Here is a 17,421-nt window from a genome sequence, read left to right as displayed (position 1 = left end):
AGTGTGATTGCTGCTTTGTGCTCATTTAAGAGGTTGATTTGTAATGTAAATATATGCATTTGTATGGTACATACGTCAATATAAAAGTAATAATAAAATAATGATGATAGTATCTATCACTAAATGAGCTCCAGACCCTGGGGAAGGAGATATACACAGATTATTTATAATCCTGCAAGCCAACATTATTCAGTTCATTTTGTTGATGAAGAAACTGAGGTTCAGAGTAGGTAGCAGCTTGCCCAAGGTCACACAGCTGATACGTAGTGCAAGGGATTTGATCCAGATTATAAGATAGTGTTTGTGGCAGAGTGAACTGGAACTTGTCTCTATAACCTGCCCCAACCCCACCATAAGTCTCCACCTAATTCCCACCATGGTCAAAGGAGAAACTTGGGCATTAGAGAGAAGCAACATTGACAAACACCGTTCGTTGTTGCTATGTAGCATAAGGAAGCTGAGGATGGAAACCTGGAACAGACTGCATGCTGCCTACAAAAAATGTAATTTTAATAAGACACAAATAGATTAAAAGTAAATGGATGAAAAAAGATATACTATGCTAATTACTAGCCAAAAGAAACCTAGAGAGAGAATATTAATATCAGACAAAGTAGATAACAGAGCAAACAATATTTCTAGTGATATAAAAATGTCCTTTTGTAATGATGAAAGGTTCAGTTAATCAAGAGGACATAGCAATTCTAAATGTTTCTGTGCCGAATAACAGACCTTCAAAATACATAAAGTAAAAACTGATAGAACTGCAAGGAGAAATAGACAAATTTATAATTATAGTCAGAAATTTCAATACCACTCTCTCAACAATTAACAGAATAGGTGGGCAGAAGATTAGTGAGGATACAGAAGACTTGGACAACACTATTAACCAATGTGACCTGATTGACATTTATAGATCGCTTCACTCAACAACAGCACAATACACATTCTTTGCATGTTCATGCGGAAGACTTACCAAAATACATCATATTCTGGTCCATAAAACAAGTCTCAATACATTTAAAAGATTCAACTTATATTAAGTATGTTCTCTGACCATGGTAGAAGTAAATTACAAATAACAGACAGATCTTTGGGAAATCTCCAAATAATTGTAAATCGAATAACACATAACTAACCAATGCGTCGAAGAAGAAATTATGATTATCTCAATAGCCATAGAAAAAGCATTTAACAAAATCCAACATTTGTTCCTGATTTAAAAGCAAAACAGAATTATAGGAAAGTAGTAGAAGGAAACTCTCAATCTAATAATAGGCATCTACAAAAATGTGTAACTAACATCATAATTTATGGTGAAAGACCAAATCTTTTTTCTCCTCTAAAATCAGAAATAAGACACAGATGTCTGCTCTCACAACTTCTATTCAACATCGTACTGGAAGTTCTAACCTGAGAAATTAAGAAAGATAAAGAAAAAAAAGATATTCAGATTAGAAAGTGAGAAGCAAAGCTGTCTTTAAACTGTAGACAATATGATCATTTATGATGAACACAATCAATTAATAATTAATTCTAGCAAACCTTCAGGATACAATGTCAGTATACAAAAATCAATTTTATTATTATATACCAGCAATAAACAATCAGGAACTGGAATTAAGAAAAAAAGTGTCATTTACACTAGCATCGAAAATATGAAATAGGAATAAATTTGACAAAAGATATGCAAGATTCATACACTGCAAACTACAAAACATTGCTGACAGAAATTAAAGAAAAGTTGAATCTACTGATAAATATATACCTTGTTATGGGTCAGTAGAATTATTGTTAAGATGCCAGTTCTCTCTAAATTGATCGATCTATAGATTTAGTGCAATTTCTACCAAAATCCCAACAGTTTATATGTTGTAATCATCTGTTGATTCTAAAACTCACATGAGAATGCAAAGAATCTAGAATAGCCAAATAATTTGGAAAAAGAAGAACACTACCTGATTTCAAGACGCTAAAATCAGTACTTCAAGCTCTTTCTTGCAAAGCTATCTGTTTTTAAGAGCAAAACCTTGTCCATCCTGCCCAGAACTCTTCTCACTGACCCCAGGATGAGGACCGAGATTGCAGGGAGGGTGTTTCTCCGAAGGAAAATCTTGGGGGAACGGATAGATGTGGGACAGGAGGAAACAACACCCATCCACTGCAGGGGGCCACTAGAACAAATAAGATTCACTCTGAGTCATTGTCATTTTCTCTGGAAACTCCCAATAAAACAAATGTGGCTTCAGGGGATGTGTATATGCTGGGCAAGTTATGAACCTTGGGGCCATTGAGCATAAAGATAAGCCCTTGATGAAGATGTAAGAATTTGAAATGTCTTCCCTTATGAGACACAGGGAAACTCCAAGCGAGCGACACCTCCACCTTTGTCCCTCTTCCAGTGATGTTACCTTTAGAATTGTCCCTACCATTGAGTGAAGAATTTCTTACATGGGATACAGCCCAGGGCTTTGGCCTGGCAGAGATTGACAGGACCAGGTGGCCTGAGGAAGCTGGGGGGCGGGACAGCTGCTCCTCCCTCCTTCTGATCTAAGCCCCTCCGATGGAAAAAGATAGAAAAGCTGGCCGTCAGAGAAAAACCAGGAACCCTGGAGTGCCAGAGAAAGTCTATGAAGGAGAGAAAGAAAGAGTGTGAGAGAAAGAAGTAAGATCCAGTTCTCAGATTACGCTGTGGATTAGAGCAGCCAGCCTTTGGTAGCAGAAAGGGCTACTGCCTGAGCAATACTGGGTGACGCACAACAAAAAAGTACCATGCAACTTCTCTCAGGGGTATATCCTCTTAGAGCCCACAGACCCAAACCTGGCCACAGGGCCCCTTTACCCTAGCTGGCCGGCCAGGTCCATGTAACCAGGGAAAATGTGCCCTGTTATTAGAAATTTCCAGGTGCTGCAGGGTCTGGGGAAAGTAGGCAGGAGGCCTCAAATAGACCAAAACACTCTAGTCTCATCTTTTGCCCCTAAACTGTCATCTTCTCGGGTCATACACAAAGATTTATTCTTGTCCTTTGGCCTCCAGAAAGACATTCCCAGGACACTGGAGTGGTAATAAAACTGCAAAACGTACTTAATGCTTATCAGTGCTGTACAAACATTAACTCCGTGAATGCTCACAACATTCCACGAGGCATTTACAGTTATTTTCCCCATTTAACAGCTGAGGAAACTGAAACTGGACATGTTAGGTAACTTAGCCGGGACCCCACAACAAGTGGGAGTCGAAGCTGACGTTTGGATTCAGACAGTCTGGCTGTGGAGCCCACGTTCGTAGCCACTGTGTTCCCACAGAACGTATCATTCCAGTGTCAGGACATTGTGGACTCTCCTGTGGTAAACACCACTGCATGTGACGCAGCCCGTCTACCTCAGCCTTCCTGCCCTTCTGTTTTCCCTCCACGTGAGACAAGCAGCCGGCCTGCGTGTCTGTCTTGCACTCCTTTCCATCCAACGGCATCTTTCTTGGAAACGGCTGCTTAGAGAATGTAGATGGTGCTGTGAGGAAACCGGGTAATATCACAGGCACGACGCAATCTGAATCCTAAAAAATGAGACCGTTCTCCAAAGAGAATAACTATGCCATGCTATAAACACATACGCTCAAGTCACCTTACTGAAGAGAAACTTTAATATCTTGATCTTTTTCAAATTAACTACATTCAGGTTTCTTGACAGGTTCTTACTTTACTGCTATTGGCCCATAGCGGTGACTTTTTTTTTCCAGAAAAAAGGAACTTTTTATCCCAAGATAACTTGATATCTTCTTAGAGGACTGAAACTACTAGAACTTTAAAAATGATAGTTTCTCTAACTGCCAAATCCATAGTGAGCAAAGCTGTATATGAGGTGAGTATGTGTGTGTGTGTGTGTGTGCGGGGCGGGCGGTCCTCCGACTCAGAGGAAAGCTGACCAAATATGAGAAACCAGGCAGCTAGATTCAGACTTTATCTCTTTTCTCTTAACTTTTATTTGGAAATAATTATAGATTCACAGGAAGTTGCAAAGATAGTAGAGAGAGGTCCTGTGCATCATTTATCCAGTTTCTCCCAAAGGTAACATCTTACCTAACAATAGAACAATATGAAAACCAGGAGATTGACATTGGTGCAATTGTGGTATATGTCAGTGCCAGTCCATAAAATGCGTAACCATCGCTACAATTAAGGTCGGGAACTGCTCTATCGCCCAGAGGTCTCCCTGCGCCCCTTCACCATTCCTGTGCCTTGGCGACCACTAATCTGTCATCCGGCTCTTTACCTTAATGTAATTATTGACCTGTTAGGGCCCGAGTCCGCCTTTTAAATTTTTGTTTTCTGTCTGTTACCTTTCTGTTTTCGTTTTTCTATCTTACTGTTGGTTATGTGAACATTTTTTAGAATTCCATTTTGATTTCTCTAAAGTGTTTCTAAATGTTTCTCTTTGTATAGATGTTCTGGTGGTTCCTCTAGGTATTGTATTATGCACACATGATTTATAGTAGCCTACTGGTATTGCCATTGTACCAGTTTGAATAAAGTGCCCACGCCTTACCTCCTTTTATTTTTTTTTTTACTCTCTCTGGTTTATAATATAATAATTGTCTTTTTTTTTCAATTATAATTGACATTCGATATCATTTTATATTTGTTTTAGGTGTGCAGCATAATGGTTAGACAAAACTTATATAATCACCCCAACAAGTCTAGTATCTACCTGGCACTATACAAGTTATTATTATATTATTGACTATATTCCCTGTCTTCTACTTCACATCACCATGACATTTCGTAACTACCAATTTACACCTCTTAATCCCTTCACCTTTTTCATCCAGCCTTCTAACCCCCTTCCCATCTGGCAACCATCAGTTTGCTCTCTGAATCTGAGTCTGTTTTTGTTTTTGTTGTTGTTTATTTTGTTTTTCAGATTCCACATATAAGTGAGATCACATGTATCTGTCTCTCTCTGTCTGACTTATTTCGTTTAGCATAATACCCTCTAGGTCCATCCATGTTACTACCAATGGTAAGATTTCATTCATTTTTATGGCTGAGTAGTATTCCGTTGTATATATGTACACTTCTTTATCCACTCATCTATTGGTGGGCACTTAAGTTGCTTCCACATCTTGGCTATTATAAACAACGCTGCAGGGAACATAGGGGTGCACATATCTTTTCGAATTAGTTACGGATTTCGTCAGATAAATACCCCAAACTGGAGTTGCTGATCATAAGGTAGATCTATTTTTAATTTTTTGAAGAACCTCCATACTGTTTTCCATAGTGGCTGTGCCAGTTTACAATCCCACCAATAGTGCGCAAGGGTTCCCTTTGCTCCACATCCTCACCAACACTTGTTTTTTGATTGATAGATGATAGCCATTCTGACAGGTGTGAGGTGATATCTCATTGTGGTTTTAATTTGCATTTCTATGATGGTTAGTGATCTTGAGCATCTTTTCACATGTCTGTTGGCCATCCATATGTCCTCTTTGGAGAAATGTCTATTCAGGTCCTCTGTCTATTTTTTAATTGGATTGTTAGGTTTTTTGGTATTAAGTTATATGAGTTCTTTATAAATTTTGGATATGAACTCCTTATCAGATGTATCATTGGCAAATATCTTCTTATATTCTGTAGGCTGTCTTTTCATTTTATTGATAGTTTCCTTTGCTGTGCAAAATTTTTTAGTTGATCTAGTTCCATTTGTTTATTTTTTCTTTTGTTTCCCTTGCCCCAGGAGATATATCAAAAAAGATATTACTAAGAGCAATGTCAGAGAGTTTACTGCCTTTGCTTTCTTCTAGGTGTTTTATTAACTTAAATGTAAAATCAGCTTACATTTAGTTTTCTTTTTTTTTTTTTTTACATTTAAGTCTTTAATCCATTTTGAGTTTACTTTTATATATGTGTAAGAAGGTGACACGGTTTAATTTTTCTGCATGTATCTGTCCAGTTTTCCTAACACCATCATTGTCTTAAGTATTTCCTCTACATACATTTAGAACCACATCAAACAATGTCACATTTTTTGTTTCAACCAAACACAATTTAGAAAACACAAGAGAAGTCTATTGTATTTATCTTATTTACAATCTTTCCATTGTTCTTTCTTCTTTCCAAATGTCCTTTTGCCATTTTCTTTCTGTTCAAGAAGTTCTTTTAGCCATTCGAGGATATGTCTGTAGGCCATAGATTCTTTCAGTTTTCCTTCGTCTCAAAATATCCTGATGTCCTCTTTACTCATGGAGGATATTTTCACCAGATACAGACTTCTAGGTTGACAAGTTATTTTCTTTCAGCAGCTGGAAAATGTTGTGCCATTTCCTTCTCACCTCCATGATTTCTAATGAGAAATCACTGTCATTCAAATTCTTTTTCTTCTAATGCTAAGGCATCGTTTCTCTCTTACTACTTTCAAAAATTTTTTTTGTCTTTATCTTTCAGAAGTTTTACCGTGATGTGTCTCGGTGTGGTTTTCTTTGGGCTTATCCCATTTGTGGTTCATTTAGCTTCTTGGATCTATAAGTTTATGTCTTTTGCTAAATTTTGGAAATTTCCAGTCATATTTCTTCTAAAGCTTTTTCAGCCCTCCTCCCCTATCCTTTCCTTCTAGGAGTCTGAGGACATGAATTCTAAATCTTGTATTATGGCCCCACAGGCCTCTGAGGATTTGTTCTTTTTTTTTTTTTTTTTTAGTCTATTTCTCACTTGTTCAGACTGGATAATTTCTATTTTTCTATCTTCGAGTTTATTTATCCTTTCTTTTGTTTTCTTCATTCTATTCCTAAGCCCATCCACTAAGTTTCTATATTTTTGATTATCATATTTTCAGTTTTAAAATTTCCAGTTAGTGTTCCTTGACAGCTTCTATTTCTTGGCTGAGATTCTTTTTTACTTTTACTTGTGTTCGTAATTGCTTTTGGAACATTTTTATAATGCCTGCTTTAAACTCCTCATCAGATAATTCTAGCATCTATTTCATCATGATATTAGTGTCTGTTGAATGTTTTTTATTTATTTGTGATTTTCCTGGTTCTTGATGTGGTGAGTGATTTTTGTTTGTACCCTGGACCTGGGTATTGTGTTATGAGATTCTGCATTTTATTTGAATCTCATTTTTTAGAAAGCTTCCACTGACATTACACAGGCCAGGGCAAGGCGGAGCTATGGATGATGGTGAAAATTGTGGTTTCTCACCCCCACTTTCCTGTGACACTGGGGAGAGGGAGGAGGCACCTTGTTACCACTGGGTATGGAAGTCCAGGGTCCCCACATGGTCTCCACTTAAAATTACTGGATGTGACTGAAAGTCCCAGATCCCTACTGGGTCTTCTCTGACACCACCCCAAGTGCTTAGGAGAGGAAGGGTGCTTCACTATAGCCTAGTGAGGTGAAAATCAAGGCTTCCAGTACTGCCTTTGCTGGTGGGGCGGCAGTGTGACTGCAGATGGCTGAGAGTAGAGTTATTATTGTCTAAAAATTTTTTTGTATTGCTAGGTTGAAACTCTTCTTGGTCTTTTGCCAAGAGAGAGTGGGCCTTTCTTGTGTTTGTTTTTATTTTTTTATCACTTATATTTCCAGGTTGCCAGCTTCTCCAACACCCAGTGTGAGATACAGAAGGCAAAAGGAAAGACAGGGGACTCACTGCCATGTTGTTCCTTGTGTCCTAAGATCCCCACCTTGTCTGCCTTCTCCCCACCTTTCAAAGTCTTCTTATGTTTGAGATACAGATATGTAAATGTATATATTTATTTTATAAATATTTACTATTTTAATAAATATTTTTCTAAATAGATTTATTAATAATTATAAATAATTATATTCATCATTTAGAAATATAATTTATATTTATAATTCATAATTTATAAATAATTATATTTATTAATAAGTATAAATGTGTAAATACAAATACATATCCATTCCAGGATTTTTACATATAGTTAACAGGAAGAACAGAAAGAAGTGTGTCTACTCCATCTGGGTCCAGAGACCTGATCTTTTAAGAAAAGAAAGTTTGAGAAGGGGGAGACAGAAAGTCTTATCATTCCTCTGTCCCACTACAGCTTGGGGACAGTTTGTATTGCAGCCAGGGAAACCATTTCCCCAGCAGTCCCACTCAGCACTCAGGCATCTTTTAGAGAAGGCTGTGAGGATCTTAGAAATACAGAGCAGGACTGAAAAATGCAGAAGCAGGTGGGACTGCGGGGGCTTCCTGGGTCACCTCGTCTGTCCTCAGCGATATGGTCAACCATGCACAGAAATGGCCTGAGCCTGCTTCTTTGAACTCTGCAGGACAGAAAGACTGGGAAGTTACTGGTGATTAAAAAACACTTTGGTTTTTGATTCAGAATCCAACAACTTTTCCTTTGGTTGTCCACCAACAGCTCTTGCTGAGCCTCGTAAAGAGATCTTGCCACCGTTCACTTCCTCAAAGCCCACCTGGAGTCAGGGTGTTATCCTCACCACTGGGTCCCTCATCCTCTCAAGGAACCCTTTACTCTAAAATAGAAGGAGAAGGATTAAGCTTGACTGCTGCCAGTGCCCCAGCAGCAGCAGCTCAGTGGACAGACCACCAAGATGGGAGCAGAGACTGTCTGCAAAGCAGTGGACTCTAAGCCTTCAGCTCACATCACACATTTGACCCAATCAGTGTGTTCCAAACTGCTCAGCCATTTTACTCACTACATTTTGTTTTAAGGGACTTTGAGTCATTTGCGAAAACAAATCCTCCTTCCAAAAGTGAAAATTTGCCTTGGGTAAGTTTTTAAAAAAATGTCCTACTGACCCTGAAAATTTTTCTGGAAGCAAAGTCATAGCACTGTTGCTGGAATGTGTGCTATCCTCTAGGAAGATTTGCTTACTTAAGCGTCACTTCTGAAGGGCTCGTTTGCCAAAAACAACGAACCAAAACAATTACCATCCTTCAGACATAATCTTGCCACTACCTTCAGTGGGTCACGGGGACTTCTGTGAGATTCTGTATTCTTATGACTTTCTGGAGAAAGGCCAGGCTTTAGGTTCAGATAAATCAAGAAAAGTACATTGTGTGCCCAGCGAGGTGGCGCTGATGAAAGCAAAACATAGGCATAGCCCCGGAAGAGTTTGCGAAAAACTCAATGACCAGTTTCACCTACGACTACGTTCCCATTTCTTTTCGGTAGTACAATTAATTACCAAGCACCTACAGGCTGAATGTAACGAGAAGCGCCGCATTTCTGCCAACGTTTTCTTTTCCAAACCTGCATTCATTTATTCATTCAGCAAATATATACCGAACACTTATTTTGAGCCAGGCACTGTTCTAAGTGCTAGAGATATAGCACTAAAGAAAACAAACAAACAAAAAAACCCCTCCAACTTCATGTTGGCTTCTAATGGGAGAGACATATGATAAGCTTAATAAATAAATGAAATATATAGTGTTTGAAGGTGACAAGTGCTCTGGAGACCAATGAAGCAGGGACGGAAAATTGGGAGTGTCTGTGGGTGGGGCTGCAATGTACAATAGTGTGGACGGGGGAAGCCTCTTTGAGGAGGTGACATTTAAATAAGGAGCAATGTGCAGAGAAATAGAGGAACTTGGCACTTTCCTTCCGGGGTTTCATCGATAACCAGAACTTCTCTTCTAGGTGCGTTGGCCCAAAGGTCGGGCGCTTGGGGTGGGGACTTCATAAGACACAGCAGGTGCCGAGATTTCCCAGTGCTGCCACGCCTCCCGAATCATAGGTCCAAATCCTCCTGTAGGTATCTCCAAACATGTGGGTCTTTTCAGACAAGCAGAAAGAGCCCTCCTGTCCCAGATCGGGCCAAGGTCAACCTTAAAAGTGGAAAGTTGGAATAGATCAGATACTGAGCATTTCTCAGCATGTATTCTGTGGAATTCTGGCCCCACGAATGTCTTCTCACAAAGAGGTGTGACGAGCTGAGGGGATGCTTCGTTCTCTGTTTCCTCCTGGGAGAGTCATAGTGCATGTTGGTGCATTCAAAGCTCTGAGAAGTTCTGTAATAAAGAAACTTCCAGTCTATTTAATTTAGCATTTCCTAGTCTTCGCTGACCACTCTTTTTCTGTTGACAACCCACTCAGGAGCAAGGCCTTTAATAAGTGTCACTTACTCTCTTCCCTTATTTTTCTCTGGGCATAAACAGCATGGCAGGCCTTTCACATTGATGTTCCATGGGCTTCGATCAGTGTGGGACCCTTGAAAACACGAGGGCTTCAGTGAAGCACATGGCAAGTCACTCGGAGACTCCAGATGTCACAATGCTACTCAAGTCAAATTGCCCCAAAGGATCCTGAGCAGCTTAAAATTTCTCGAGAACTTGGAAGTCTCCATCTGCCACCTTCTCTCAGCTCTTCTTGTAGGTCCCTCAGAGGAAGGTGGGGTGAAGAGCAGCAATGCCAACCTGTAGGATCACGGCGAGGTCGCTTAACACGTGTTCATGCACATAAAGTGCTCAGGACAGTTTCTGGGACACGGTCAGCTTTATACACATTAGCATTTCTTGGCCTGAGGACGTTTCCTAAGGACCGTGCTTTATTCATTACCATCAAATTACTATTATTATATAATGTTAGCACGGACTTATTATTCTTACTTTTTTTTTTGGTATAAATGGTTGAATAGTCCAAATCAGCAAGACATGATGGCAGGATGTGTGCAAACTCTCTGTCTTTGTCTCTGTCTCTGTCTCTCTCACACACACACTCCACACTCTTACTCTGAATTCATTGATTCCCATTGATCTTTGTCTCAAGCCCAGGGGCCCAGTCACAGCCCCCCTGAGGTATAAACTCAAAAGATGAGAGAAAGAGAAAAAAGAGGCTTTCTTTAGGGAAGAGGGATGGGAGGAAGGGGGTGGGGATTGCAAATACACAGGATCATTGTTCAGTGAAGGTTTCTACAGTTTTATAGGAACAACACAGAGAGCCCTGTGCCAGCCATTCCCACCAAGGGGAAGAAGCAGCCACGCTGGTCTCCATAAATCTCTCCAAGAGTGAGGTGTGTGCATCACGTGTTAGAAAATACAACAGGAGAAAAAAGATGTAAGCGAATGGGAAGGGCCTTACCCCTGGAGGTAAACACTGGCCCGAGGGCGGCTGCTCCCTGCCTCCAGAGGAGAGGAAAAGGCAGGTTTGGATGTGCTCTCTGCACCCCCAATCCCACCTCCCCCTTGCAAGGAGCAGACTGCTTTCCCGTGTGGAAGTAAGCACTGGGTCTGAGGGAAATAGCAAAGTGAGTGTTCTGCCTGTCAGCAGTTAAGGGACATTTCTGAGAAAGTCTTCAAGTCTGCAGGCTCTGGGGAGCCTCGGCTTTGCTCCCACGCCTGCTCTTCTGGAGGAATGGGGGCAGGGAGGCTGAGGAGACCAGGCCAACATGTCCCTCGCCCACAGAGAGCAAGACCTGGACATGCCAAGGTGCCACTTGGGGAAGTGGGCTGCCGTGCCATGCAGCGTCACATGCGTGCCCTCGGAAAGATGGGCCATTTACCTGCTTTAATGACAAATAAAAAACCTTTCAAAAAACATGTGCCTCCACCTTCATCTTCACTAGGTAATGAATTAAAGATGACAAAGAAAAACAAATTGTAGTGGTGTGACTTTTCCCTGGGCAAGAGAGAAGATTCAGTCGAAATTATTGTGCCCTGAAATTTTTCTCTTTCCAATCACCCCTGCCCCGGGGCCGCTGAAGCAGCATTGGGCCCTCCTGAGGCCCAGTCCCAGCTCATCAACACCTGGCCACCCGGGGCCTGGAAGTCTGGCAGACCTTCGTCACCGTGTCACTAAACCAAATGCAAAGTGGGGTCTCCTGTGAGCAGTCTGACATTCCACAAACAGAAAAGGGACAGGTCCAATTTAAAATGTCACTGTCTCTGTGCCGAGGCTGGGGAGGAGAGCGCTAACTGAGGGGTGGACACAGAGCCAGGGAGGCTCGGGAAGTGATATGCTGCCTGCCAGGTAGCGGCTCTGCTCAGCATTTTCCAGACGCTTGTTGTGCTGGCCTAACTTACAGTCTAAACCCTGTGCTTGGTGCCCAGTTACCTCTGGAGGTGCCTGTGTCCATGGGATCAGTGTCCGAGATCTCTAATTGCAGAGTGGGGGTGGGATGAGCTCTAAGGTAACCTCTAGATTGACTGCACTAAGGAGGGCTTGGAGAGGACCTCACCCTTGGTCCACCCCTCTTCTGCCCCAGACCCCTCTGGAACCCAGCTCCATGCCACACTGCCACCTCTAGCAGAGCTGTCTGTCTGGCTTGCATGCTCCACCCTGATTTGTGTGTTGTTTGGTTCTGTTTGAAGAAATTGTCCTTTCCTGAGGCTGGCCCGCTGGCCCTTGGCTGCCTGGGGCGATTCTGCAGGCTTTGTCTCTCCTCCAGCCAGGCCCAGGGCTCCACTTTGCTGGGCTCTGGTCGCAGCAGCTGCATCTCAAGTCAGGGTGTATATCTTCAATTTGTTCTGGAAAAAGTCCCCATGGACAACCCGGGCCTGTCTGGAAAGCTGAAGCACAGGTTTCCAAGAATGAAACGGGGGCCTGTCACAAAGCTCAGCTCAGTCACTGCTCCAATTCGAGGAGGCATGTGGACACAGTTTCTTTGTGGCCAATGGAAGATACCAACAGCCTGTGTGAGGAAGGGGGTCACCCATCAGCACAAACCATTTCATCTCAACTCTCCTGAAGGGTTAGGCCAGGCAAGACAAAGCCCTGGGTCTCCAGCACAGAGTACGTTGTGACCACACATAGGCCTCAGCAAGAGGGGCCTGAGGCTTGATTCAATGAGCTCAAGCAGAGCTATTATCTGTAGGCTGACGTCTTCACCCACTCGGTGCTGACTAATTGTCTGAGGCAGGGCCTGGGCCTCCTACTCACAGAGCCTGACCTGGGAGCTGTGCCGGCCATGCGCAACCACGGGCTGCATAAACTCCCACCTGCTCCAAGACCAGGGTTGCAGTCAGCATCACTCCTTATAAATAGCGCTCCCCTAATCCAAGTGCTAAATTAAATTAGACTTAAAATAGTCGCATAGTCAACACCTGGTTTACTTATTGCTCATGCTGACGAGCGGCTCCCACGTTACTCAGTGCTCATTTTCTGTGGCCAGTTCCTCTCTTTCCAAAGCTCTCTCACTTGAACTGAATCCAAAGCTGTTTTCCTTTTGTGCCAGGTGCAGTCAGTGTGCCCGCAGTGTGTGGGGGACAGTCCTTGCTAAATATTGGCATGTAGCATGTGTGCGCTCAAGCTCTCTCCACTGACGAGCCCCTAGTCCAGCTTTCATTTATTCCTTTCTGTTTTTCATGTCCCGCCCCCCCAGCTTTATTGAAATATAATAGATAATTAGTTGCTCATATTTACATTGTACAATTTAATGAGTTTTTTCAATTATAGTTGGCATACACTAATATATTAGTTTCAGTTGTACAGTATAGTGATTAGAGAGCTATATAACTCACAGTGTGATCACCCCACTGAATCCATTACTCCTCTTCGCCTTACATATTTATTGCAACATTGTTGACTATTTTCCTTATGCTACACTTTATATCTCCATGTCTATTTTGTAACTATCCATTTGTACTTCTTCATTCCTTTGCCCTTTTTCACCAGCTCCCCAACCCCCCATCTAGTAGCCCTCAAAATATTCCCTGTACCTAAGAGTTTGTCTCCATTGTTATTGTTCTTTAGAGTCCACATGTACATGAAATTATGTGGTATTTGTCTTTCTCTATTTGACTTCATTTAGCGTAATACCCTCTAGGTCCATCAAGGCAATATCTTTTTCCATCCCCTTCCTTTCAGTCTGTGTGTGTCTTTAATCTGAAGTGAGTCTCTCATAGGCAGCATATGTAAGGGTCTTGTTTTCTTATCCATTCAGCCACCGTATCTTTTGGTTGGAGCACTTCTTTTTCATTTGAGGTATTTATTGATAGATATGTAGTTATTACCATTCTTTATTCATGTTTTTGATACATGGTTTTTCTTCTTATAAGAGTCTCTCCAACAATTCTTGTAATACTGGCTTGGTGGTGATGAATTCCTTCAGCTTATTTTTGTCTGAGAAGCTCTTTATCTGTCCTTCGACTCTAAATGATAGCTTTGCTGCATAAAGTATTCTTGGTTGTAGATCCTGGGTTTTCATCACTTTGACTATTTTGTGCCAAGCCCTTCTGTCTTGCAAAATTGCTTTTGAGAAATCAACTGCCAGTCCTATGGGAGCTCCCTTGTAGGTAACTAACTGCTTTTCTCTTGCTGCTTTTAAGATTCTCTCTGTATTTAACCTTTGGCCTTTTAATTATGATGTGTCTTGGTGTGGGCCTCTTTGGGTTCATATTTTTGGGGGACTCTTTCTCTTGGTGCTCACAGGAACCACCTGCTCTAATTCCTGGTCCCACCCACCATAACCAGAAGTCCTAGCACTCAGGTCTTGATTTCAGTTCAACTTGCCTCAGCTTCATGCTTGCAGCTGGAGATACTCTCCTCACCTGCTGGGGCCACAGCACCCGACCTCTCAGCCACAGCTGGAGAGCGGGGCCCAAGTGTGTGCGCATGTGTGCTTGAGTTTTCAACAAACTTCAAGTATCGACTAAGTGTCAGGCAGTGTATTATGTATTGGAAATACATGGGAGTAGCCATGGTTCCCGTTCTTGAGGCATCAGAAGCTTTAAACAAAGAGGTAGAAGTTGTCCTTTTTTGTTTGTATGTTAGTTTATTCACTCATGCTTTATCAAGGGCCTTTCTGGTGCCAGAAATTACACGAGGACACTCCAAATCCAAAACTGAATGAAACCTAGACCGTACTCCACAGGGATGCTCGGCACACAGGTAACATTAGATAAGCTGGTGTATACAGAGCAGGGTGCCACATGTCATGGCAGAAATATGCACAGGATGCAGTGGGAGCATCCAGGAGGGTCATCCGCAGCAGAAAGCTCCAGTCCAGTTTCTGGAGATCATGCCAGAACTGGGTTTTCAAGGGCAGTGTCATAGATAAATGGTGGCCTCCGTGAGCTTTGCCACCTCTCCCACTGAGAAGTAGACTCTAACTTTCTTGCCCTTGAACCTGGGATGGCTTAACTTGCTTGACCAATAGGAGACAGCAGAAGTAATGTTCTGGAACTTCCAAAGATAGTAAGAAGAAGCCTTGCAGCACCAACGTCCTAGCTCTTGGAACCTGTAAGCAGCCCGACTTACCTGGAGTGGTGACATGTAGGTGCTCCGACTGATAGTCCCTGGAGTGGTGACATGTAGGTGCTCTGACTGCCTTTCAGCCATCCCTGCCAAGGCAACAGACACGTGAATCTTGGACCCTCCAGAGCAGCCCATCAGCTAGCTAAGTAACACAGAGCGACTTCTGTAGATACCACGAGGAACAGAAGATTCTCGCAGCCAAGCTCTGCCCAAATTCCTGATCTGCAAATGACAATAAGTAAGTACTAGGTGGTAAGGCCTGCACAGTGGTGAACAGATGGGTCCCTGTGATCATATTTGTGTTGATGCAGCAGGGAGAGTGTGCAGTTTGTCCTCCTGGTCACAGGATATAGCAGAGCCTGCTGCTGGGTCCTCAAAGTGTGTTCTCTTCAAGGAAGTTTCTCTTCATCAAGACGTGTCATTACCACCCTCCCCTCCCCTATACCATTCCCTTCCCCACAATCAGGCATCCTTGCATTAATTGATTCATTCTTTGATTTGTTTGAAATATAATAATTTGACGTATATTCACTATAAAACAGTACCTAGTCAACCATTCATCAGGCAGTGGGTTCAAAACATACATGAACTATCTCATTTAATCCTGACATCCCCCCATGAGGCAGTTAGTACAGCCAATTCTGCCGTAACAGTCTTCAAAAATGAGAATTTGTTTCAAAGTAATTGATATATTAGGGAACAGCCTGAGGATAATGTGAATTTTGCATCTGCTTCTGTATGATTTTGTCCACACACACGCAAAACTAGGTGAACGTAGAAGACTACACCTCAAACACCTACCAGACACCTAACTTTACTGTTATTCTTTACTAAGTTCTTTACTAAGTTCAGGAGCCCAACCCAACAGTATGGTGGTACCACTTTCCATCCGGTTTCAGATAGTCCTCCTTCCAGCCTTTCACAGTAACCCGCACACCAACACCCTTTTCCACAAGCAAATTTCAGTTCTTGTTCAAAGTAAAGCGCCAGACTAATTTGTGGTAGTTATGAATTTTTTCACCATTGAACATGGGGAAAACAGCCCTACCATCTTTCTGACGTTCCAATCTTATTTTATGTGTCACTTGACGAAGGTCTTGGATATTGGGGCCCTAACCCCATTTTCCTCATAAGCCCTGGGATTTTAACTGTGCGATTTTGTGTAGAGCAGTGATTGTTAGGAACGCATTAGTGGTATTGTGGCAGAACCCACCATAGCGTGGTTATCTCCATTTTAATGATGAGGACAGTGCGATTTAGAAGAGGTTGGCCCAGGCTGGTACATGGAAGCCCCCAAACTTGGCTTCCTGGTTGAGAAACTGCACTCGGCCCGGCCCTGCTCCCCTCCCTCGGGGTTCTGGTGCCGAACCACTGCGCTGCACCGTTTCTCTGAATGTACATGGGTAGAAAAGGAAGAGGAGCGGGGATCTGGTCCCTCGGTTCCCGCGCTTTGCGCCCTTCTCATGCAGTGTTTCCTCTCCAGCTCTCCGCCGGACACACTGGCCCCCACGCCCGCCCGAGAGGACGTCCCCTGGCTCGAAGGCAAGGCTGCCGTTCACTGTCCTCGGTGTGGGGTGCAGGCCTGCCACCTGACCGGGCCTCATAAATGCTTCCGGAGCCGGACAGACCTGAACAGGAGGCTTGGCTGCAGCGAGCGGGCTGAGGGAGCCGAGCCCTGGGCGGACGTGGGGGGAGAGGCCCAGAGGGCCCGCGGCAGCCCCCGCAGCACACACTGCGTCCAGGCACCATGTGACCCCGCCCCGCTTCCGGTCAGAAACCGAGGAAGACCGTGCCCTGCCGCCTGAAGAGGACAAGCAGCAAGCTCCCCACAGGCGAGAGCCATCTCCGTGCCCCTCCCAGACCATTTCTCCTCGTAACTGCATAGCTGCCTGTCTTCGCCCTCCTGTAACCGGTCTATCAGAACCTCACCTGCTTTTCAGAGCTGATCCGACACTTCCCGCGCCTCCGGGGAAGCCCCGCCCCCTGCAACCTGCGGGGTTGTCTTTCTGCTCTTTAGAACTCAGTGCCCTGTGGTTTCCCAGGCTCCTTTGGTGATTAATCACGCCCACTTTGTGATGAGGCTTAAGTCATCATCTGGTGCTATTAACTTCTCATATACAGGCAGATCCCAACTTAAGAATGAATTGTGTTCGCAAGTCTATTGTAAGTGGGCCGGTGGTCAGAACACACCTCATCTCAGAGCTGTGCGACAGTGGAGGGTGGGCCCCCAGGTCAACTCA

This window comes from Pteropus medius, unplaced genomic scaffold (genome assembly GCF_902729225.1).
Source record: "Pteropus medius unplaced genomic scaffold, Ma_sr-lr_union100, whole genome shotgun sequence".
In the NCBI taxonomy this organism is placed as follows: domain Eukaryota; kingdom Metazoa; phylum Chordata; class Mammalia; order Chiroptera; family Pteropodidae; genus Pteropus; species Pteropus medius.
The sequence above is the reverse complement of the archived record's forward strand: the minus strand, read 5'-3'. Positions refer to the sequence as shown.